This window comes from Sesamum indicum, linkage group LG3, assembly GCF_026168435.1.
Source record: "Sesamum indicum cultivar Baizhima isolate 11 linkage group LG3, ASM2616843v1, whole genome shotgun sequence".
NCBI classification, from domain to species: domain Eukaryota; kingdom Viridiplantae; phylum Streptophyta; class Magnoliopsida; order Lamiales; family Pedaliaceae; genus Sesamum; species Sesamum indicum.
Genome location: NC_142659.1, coordinates 7,973,749 through 7,982,172, shown reverse-complemented (window position 1 = coordinate 7,982,172; position 8,424 = coordinate 7,973,749).

Here is an 8,424-nt window from a genome sequence, read left to right as displayed (position 1 = left end):
CCAATGCTTATATGTTGCTTAGCTTTTTAATTCATAGTCCATGCGAGACGGGCTAGCAACATATCTACTCTTTTCAACTTTACGCATTTGTCCGGTAAGTTCTAAGTATTAAGACTACATATTTTCCACTTATTTTCATGCCTTTTATTTTGCATATTATACTTATCTTACTTAATTTTCACATGCACATATAATGGTGGACATATAACTATCGTTGAACTAAATGATAAGGCTTCTTACTTTGCATATTTTTAGCGATCTTGTTTCCAAATTGGTTTTCCCTTGAATGTTTTGAAAAATATACAAGTACATTCAATTATAAAACAATGTTTTGTTAGTTACTTGATCTCATTAATTCTACTTGAGAAAAGGGAGTTGTTCATTAATTTTGGTATTCTAATATAAAAGAAGCTCCTGTAATAGAAAAACATAACAATGCATCAAGAAAATTATTTATCCATTGAAATTTGGTGGTGAAGGTATGTACTTTGCAATATAAGGCAATATGTCTCACTTTAATTTTTTGTTAAAAGTTTTAGTTGAAGTTTATAAGCTTTCCTTCATACACAGCCACTTCCGACTGATTGGTTAATGGAGTTTGTTTATCTCTTTAATCTAATATGCTTAGACTCTTTACTTTATTTGTGGCTTAATTTATATTCTTTTTATTCTAATGTGCTTGTTTTGTGGTGCAGGATCAACCTGAATCAAACAATAGATATTCAATTAAAAAGAGAAGTCGAGACAGGTGTGTAGTTCAATACACTTGGAAGGTCTCTTTTGGACTTTTTCGACATCATCGACGAGGCCGCAACTATATTCTGGAAATGCATAACATATGTCCACTTGTCAATTTGAATTTATATCTATACATATTTGAACCAAATACTCCACGAAATGCAAGCTAGGTTTATATATCCAAATCATATTAAGATTAGAAATCCGTTTGCTATTATGATTTACTGATTTCGAGTACTGAAGTAATCCTTATCTTATTAATTTTTATCCTAAAATTTCATTATTTTCTTTGTAATTATTTATTTGTTCTTTAATCTAAATACAACACTTTGTTTATAGAAAGCTTATGCAATCACTTACTCATCCACTAAAAAAATGGAAACAAAATTAGATATTAGTGTGCAATCACGGGCAGTTTTGCTATTATGCACTCTTATGTTTCTTTATCTGAAAAATGTGATATTATAATTTATAAAATAAACTCGTCTATTCTACTATCATACATATGTATGGCAGGTTGAAATAGGGGAAAGGGACATGTATCACATAATTGTACAAGATAATGAGGCAAGTTGGACGTAAGAGTGAAAAAAGTCCCTCTCCAACAAGATGTGGACCCTCTACCCGAAATTATTGAGACAATAAAAATCCAACCAAGATATAAGTTATCCCTACAGGAACGACTAGAGGGTTGGATATTACAAAAGAGAAAGCGCAATGCCTCGAATGCAAGTGATAAGGTAATAATTTTTAATACTTTACATAAATAATCTGTAAATTTTTGAGTTATGCAAAACTAATGTAATATAACTAACATTCTTCAACCAAATTTTCATGCAATAATACTATATTCATGATAGAGTCTCTCAAAACTTCCGCTCATTAAAGAAGGTTGCAACTTTTATACTCTATAGCTGTCGGAGAAGTGATCTAGTGCTGGAACAGGTAAACTCAAAATCCATAAATCCATTTTATCTTTGACCAAAATTTTTGTGGATATGTTTTATTTTCTTACTTTTCAACTATAGAAGATTATAGAAAATGAATGAACTATTATGTCATTTCTTCATGACGCATATTAAAACTTCCACAACATTCAGGTTGGGGATGAAAGTGGAAGTCATACAAGAAATACTACTGAGATAGAAAAGAAACTAGAAGGTATGTAGAATGTTCTACTTTAAATTATATTCATTTCTTCCCAACATACTTGGGTTTGGCTTGGTTGAATTTTAACTCATATCTTTGTTATATACTCTTATCTTAATAGGCATTCTATCAGATCCGGGCAATGAAAATCAAAATAAAATGGATGATCAAGAGCTGGAGATCTTTGCTTGCGCTTTAAACAACTCAATAATTGATTTATAGCCAATCAATTTTCTCTTAATTCTTTTCTTATTATTTTGTCAATTTTTTTCTTTACTATATTAAAAGTATATTCAATATTCTAAAATTCATTCATTAATTATTAAATACTTGTGATTCATGAAAACCTAAATATAAGTGATTTGTTTTAATTGAAAATAGTGTATTAAATTATCGATACATACAGATAAATAATTTTAAATTGAAGCATACATTAAATAAAAATTACTAAACGCAAGAAACTACTATGGAAGACAAAATCATGCAATTTGAACAATATCTAAACCATGGGCAAAACCATTGAAACTTTTTTCTTTTTTATGGTAGTGATTGCATTCAACATTTTTCCCCAAAAAGTTATATAAACAGTTAAACTAAATTGGATGGAGCAACCGAAAAAATTGAAAATTTATAAAGTTGAAAAATTAAATTTTGTAAAAGAGTTTTACAACAAATGAATGAATATTATTAGAAATAACTAATCAATTATATAATTGAATATCAATAAATATATGAACTCATAATGTAAAAAAATCAAAAGTAACATTGTCCAATAAAAGAAACGTTAGTTGAGTCTTTTTAAATTACAAACTCACTCCCTTTGAAATACCACCCCTTCTAATTAGCATAGGGGACTAAGAATATTTTAGCCCAATTTTTTCTTGTGTGTTCCAATAAAAAAATTGTAGCAATTGAATCTTCGTTATTGTTTTAGCTTTTTTTAAGTATATATATTATATATATATATATATATTGTGGTTAATGGATTCAAAAGTGTTGATTGATTTTTCTTTTCAAAATATTTGAAAATGATATGTTTTATGGTGGAAAAGAACCAAATACATTGGTGTAAATAACTTCAATATGATTGCAATTAAATTTCTTGAATCAAGTTCATGAAAGAAATCCAATCCTCAAAGTGTAATAATCACTAAAATTATAAATTAGGTAAGTGACATTAATTTATACCTATGTTTTATATACCAAACCATTAATTATATTTTCAGGTTCAGACACACCTACCACATATATTTCTTTCAAAATTTTCATCCTTCGACACCGAATTTCAAAAGATCCTTAGATAAAAATATTGTCGAATTTCAATCTTACTAAAAACTTGAGTTGTATATAAAGAAAGGTATACATGATTAATTTGTCATTTTTGAGTATCGATTTTAACTTCATCACTACTTTAGGTTTTTCAATCTTACTAAAACTTGAGTTGTATATAAAGAATTTTGTAAAGATAAATGGTTGATTACAATACAACAATATGTACATATTGATGAACTCTCTAATTAATTTTCGTAGATGCTTTCTTTCCTTTTTTTGGCCATTTCTAGAGGAATCTGATGTAGAATATAATTTATTGTATTGCATTCATAGATAGCATGAATATATACTTTCCTTCTAAAATTGATTCTTGTCTAATTATTACAATAACATTAAATAAAGACAAACCAAAAAAGAAGAAATTAGTAGATAAATATTATGAGAAAAAGACAGAACGTCAATTCCAAGGCTTTCGCTAAACCCAATCGAGCTTTGTTATTTGAAACACTCACACAAACACACACAACATTTACTCACACTCTCTCACTCAACCACTGACAGTTCACATTTGCTCACGCCTTTTCTCCCTCAACACACTCACTGCAAATCACTGTTCAAGTCCATAAAGTACTACGCTCAAGAGACCTAGGAACGTTACATTTGATTCCTTCGGTATCAAAGAAATGGTAGAAAACTCTAGAAATCTAAGATGATTTCTATGCAGGCAACTCCATTATTCCTTTTCTCAAGCATTTGATTCTTTCTTTTTCCTTCTTTAATTCCTTTTTCTAAATCGATTTGTTAATTCATCATCGTGTATAATTTGCCAACAGAATTCTTCAAGAACATACACTAAAGATTTTGGCCGGAATATTTCATCCGACCTAAATTCAAATTCATCTTATGAAGATTCTGGTGTGATATCGCCGGATCCCATCTCTTGTGCTCTGCGGGCAAGTGTGATTGAGTCTTAGGTACATATTTAATTATTTTTCTTTTTGTTTCTCTAATTTATTTTAAATTAATTTTCTTTCCTATCAAAGTTTTAAAAAATAAATATTTAAATTTAAATATATTAAGAATTTTTTTTTTCCGTAATTAGGGTTCAACAAAAGATCCAACTTTATTTATTTGATAAATATTTCAAAATAATTTTATGTGGAACTCCTTGTTGAGGCAATAGAAATCATGCTCATTAAAACTTGTCTTTTTCTGTTTCACCTTATGTTCTGATATATTTTCTTACCATGACCGTGCTATATCATATATAGCGTCAGGGGTACAGCTTTGGATGTATCCATGTTGAGGAACTTGGCCATTGTTTTAAGAGCGTATCCTAAGAACGACAGGGGCAATTCAGTAAAACTCTTCATGGATTGAACCATGTCCAACATGGTTCGACTTCTCCATTAGGCCACGCCGTTAAGTTGTGGCGTTATAGGAGGAGTCCATTGAGAGAGAATTCTATTCTTTCTGAAGTAATCCATGAACTCACCAATTAAATATTCTCCACCTCAATCTGACTGAAAGCCTTTGATCTTATGGCTAGTTTGATATCTACTTCAAGTTTGAATTCCTTAAATAATCCAAATGCCTTAAACTTGTACCTCATGAGCTAAACATAACCGTACCATGAGTGATTATAGATAAAGGTTATGAAGTATGAATATTATCCAAATGCCTTAAACTTGTACCTCATGAGCTAAACATAACCATAAACGTCTCATTATCAAGCCCAGCTTTGAGGTCTTCTTCACGAGGAATAGCATCTTGATCGCATGACTTTGCATAGAAGATCCTTCAGTGATTTGTCCTAAAAAATATTTTTGTACAAGTATATCTAATATTCCTATCAGGAATCGTACAAACATCGATCATGTGAAACATTATTGAGGGAACGTTTTTCAGCCTATCATATTGCTTTTGGATGTCATTGGTCATTGAAGCTAATATGATACTGCGACCTTGTTGTTGTCCTCATGCTACTTCTCAAACGTCACACATTCTTCGGGCGAAAACCCTTCTGGTGAAGTCGCCGGGAGCGGCTTGTCCAAGACATAGCTTGGTTCTTGAAACCTCGAACAATCGTTAGATTTTGCAGTTAGTTGTTGTAGTTCGTGCCGTTGAATCTATTAATCTCCATTATCAGGGTTAAGGGGTTCTTAGACATGTTCTGCAATATAGAATTAAACAGATTTCAACATATGATAGTAATACCATGATAAGTTCAAGATATGGTCTTTTAGTCTTTAATTCTCTCACTATTTATATGAAAGCCCACCACTCTCAAGTGGGGTTTTGGGAAGTCATTTCCTAGTGGGCTTGGGATCCATAATAACAGTTTACCATGCCTGCTTTTACGATTCACCTGGAAAAGGTCCCGTGGGAGGCAATTGATGCTATTCTCATTCTATGAGATTCTCAAGATATTTTGCCTCACCTCTTCACATGATCCTGAGGACTGCAAGAGAATTATTTTACTCAATGCTAGGCTCGACCCATCAACCAAATCACACCTCAGTCGTCGCCCCCCATGACTTGTGAAATACGAAAATGCTGAACATGTTCTTTGTTCACAATAATGGTGTAGCTTTCCTTTATTCCAATTGTGCCAAAACTTGTGAGACCACACTTGGGTAACGGTAGCTTTCTCACCACATTTTTGTGGATGAAAGGCTTGGTCAAATCAAGACAATCTCGATCTAAGTCAATTTTGGGCCTAATATTTAACTTGCTCCAACTAAGTAAGATTAATGTTTCCATGTTTGACCGAGTCCTCATCACATAATTTTATTGAATGCAAAACATCAAATGCTAAAACAATAAAGAAATCACCGCATGCAACATAATTAAGCATACCGATGTGGGATGATCACAAGCGCTACCTATGCGACTTTACTGTGCCCGGAGTGAGTCTATGGTTAGTCTAAGGTGGCCCTATGCTATTACAAAGTAATTTACCCAGCAAAATGTAGATGGGCCTTGTAATTTGTCCGTGGGCCTCCTTATCCTTGGACCACCTTCTCCATGAGCTAGCTTTAAAATAAAAAACCTCATAAAAAAATTCTTATACTACTCTCATTACAACTGAAAAGAAATCCCAATTAGAAGGTGGGGGGAATGCATAAGGAGGGAGATAGCCGGCCTCATTATTCCAAGGTTAAAAACGAGAGGGAGAGAGAAGAAACATTACAAGAGCATACGAGCCGAATCATAAAATCAAACTTACAATAGGTTGTAGGGTCCGAGATCATCCCTCCATACATCATATAATATACATCCCATGTAATATTATACTCTAGGATATCCAATATAACAAAAATTAATTTTATGAAGAAAACAAAAGTTGGAAATTTGCAATCAAAAGGATGATAAAAAAATTGGTGCATTGGCCAATCAATTATGCAATTTTAATTTTAGAAAAAAATCAATTTTGTCCAAAAAAATTAAAACAATTAACTAATACTGAAGAAAATTCCAGAAAATCAAATCTTCGAATTACGGGAAAAAAACATCCTAGCCGTTGGCTGTCAGCCCTATAGCACGCCTTGTCGTCGTTGCCTGCACGTGCGCTCTGGTCCTCTACAAGAGGCGGCCGAATTAGAAGCTTCTACGGTAGATCATTTTTGTGTTATGTTTTCGTTAATTATTTTAAATAACTAATATACATATATATACCTTGTATCGATGTACTAATCCAGGATGCAATCATCGCATATACGTGATTGCCGTGATTTCTCAATTCTAAGGACTACTCTAGTACTATCGGAGCTAGGGACTTAAGTTATTCCGACCAAGCATCTAAGGCTTCCACATGACGATCCTTGCGTGTAAGTTCAGTCAGCTGACCACCTTGTCAACTAACCCACTGAAATTTCATAGACATCCAATGCCTCTCGCCGATGAAACACGGCACTCATCCAATGAATGCAATACTCAGTGCAAGTCTCAATGGGTTCTCAATGCTCAGATTTGAGGTCTTCGACTTAGAACATTTCAGACCAACCCACAGAAGTTGCCTTCATAGCCACCATCCAATGTGCTGTCCAACTACATGGGTTACAAAGTGGTCTATGGGCATGTGTTGTGATGTTAAAGTTGTAGTTGATGTAATTTGGTAAGCACAATAGTTACATGCGCCAAAAATGAATACTTATTTATATTCGTCAGGAAAATATTGTTTAAATAAAGATTGCTTGAATGGTTCTCAAAACCGCCAATCTAATTGGCTTTTTGGTCACCTATTACAACAATTTCCCACTTGACCTTAAAGCGAATTGCTCATATTTTTAGATTAATCTGATTATGACTAATCTGCGATACCGACTAAGTCTTATGGGTCTACTCTCGTTTCTGCCGATATTCTGCGATCCAACCACATGTTAGATCTTTCTATCATCACTCCTAGCAAATGATGGTGTCTAAGATTTTTCCTTAGACCTGTGATGAGATCTCAGGCCTTTTATATTGTGACATAGCCCAGATGTCATCCTCCAAGGTGACCACTAGCGTGGCTATGCTAGGTAGAACACCCAATAATTGAGCGTTGTTTTTCGATCCTAACCTTTTTCCAAAGATAACTTTCAAAGTTTTCCATACATTCAATTTTTCATGAATAGGTTCTTTGTGATATTCCAGTTGGAACCTTTCCAATATTACCATATTATCATTAAACCTTGAATGTACATTCATTTTTTAGATTAAATATTATTCATATGATGGTGGAGGCTACTATTGCTATAGCCTTCCAAAACCAACCTCCATTAATATGCGTGAAGAGTTCTTGTCTAATCCTTATTCAGGTATTAAAGATAGCCCTTCAACAGCTGTCTGTTGCCTCATCGGTGCACACTCGATATACGTTTTTATACTTAAAAATTATTAGCAACATCGGGCTTAATGCACCGAATAACATTCCATGCAGCTTACAACAAAGACGTAGGGGATATCAAATATCTAAGCTCCTCAGTACTCTACCATGACTGAGTTTTGGATAGCTTATCCTTAGATAGGAGTCCAATTCATATTACAGAAAATTTGATATACAATGTTTGTGTTTTAGACTTTCATGTCTTTATATCATTCCAAATGATTGATACATTCTGAACCTCTAAAACACGTGGAACACAATTGGGCTCCCTTAGACTTGTGAACCCTCTACTGGTATTTTTGTATTTACTAACTTACAAATGTCTATTTTGGATCCAATCCAATTGGTTGTTTTTTAATATCATTCTTTATCCCACAAAGTGCTTTAATGGCTTT